The sequence below is a fragment of the Wasmannia auropunctata genome, unplaced genomic scaffold (genome assembly GCF_000956235.1).
Source record: "Wasmannia auropunctata unplaced genomic scaffold, wasmannia.A_1.0 LD336116.1, whole genome shotgun sequence".
NCBI lineage: Eukaryota > Metazoa > Arthropoda > Insecta > Hymenoptera > Formicidae > Wasmannia > Wasmannia auropunctata.
This window is the reverse complement of record NW_012026774.1, coordinates 62,078-63,260: the sequence shown is the minus strand read 5'-3', so window position 1 is coordinate 63,260 and position 1,183 is coordinate 62,078.

Sequence of the window (1,183 nt, the reverse complement as noted above, 5' to 3'; positions counted from 1 at the left end):
AGCGTGGAACTCTTGATCGAAAATATAAATCTTAGAATAGTGCATGCCATTATAGATTTTCTCAAAAAAACTGGTGAACTATTAGAGATTAGTCTTTAATGTTGAGCTCGAGATTTGGGAGACTCCCCTTTTCTTAGGCTCGACGCAACCCAGACTACTTGGACGAATCAAAACCATTCCGGAAATCAAGCCCTCTGACATCCGGATCATATATCTGCATGGTACTGAGATCCGTCTGGATCTGACAACCAGGGGCTACGAAAGAAGAAGAAGAAGCTAAAAGTCTGGTTTTTTACATCTTAACTATTGATAGCCTGAAACATGGCGGCAGATTCCTTGGCCAATCAGGAATTAGATCTCCTTATCTAACTAGTGCGCTACTACTCTGCTACCAGCTCACTGATAAAACGTTCTACTGAACTTGCTTATCAATTAAGACATTGGAATTTTCAACTTCGTTTTTCTTGCAATCACTTAAGAAGTGCATTTTATCATTTATTACTAATAATATACTCGACACTGATGCCTATTAATACTATGAGTTTCATAGAAATCGATTGGTATCACGTCGTACCATCTCTATGTAAACTAAGTCAAGTCGATAATACAGTCGATAATCTCATTGCAATATATATTAATTCGAACTGTGTTTGGTAGCGCCATGATGTACATCGATATGCGTTTATATCGCAATCGATACGGATCGTCCATATATCCGATTATTGTCGCACACTTTTATTGTCGCACATTCTTAACATCACTTCTGGTGAATCCGATTATTGTCGTACATTCTTAATTAAGCATCATGGAAGCGGAAGCCCATAATAATAAGTTATGTGTACTATGATGGAGGATATAGAGGTAGGTTATATTTACTAAACATATATTAATTTTTACATATTAATGTTTGATTTGTCGTTATTTTTTTCTATATTTATAGTTAGACGATTTTATGGACGAATTCTCGTGTCCGACGAAAGAATGAAAGTTTCCACTCAGCCGATTTTCGTTAGTGCCGCACAGCCATCCGTAAGTTACATGTCGCGGGACATTATTTCCTGATTTTATTTAGATGCGGGAAAGTGTATTATCAGCGCTATTGTGTCGTATACTATTTTTATTTAACATTAATAAACAATAGATTAACATAATAGAGCTTTGATAGCATACTTCTCCCTCTCTC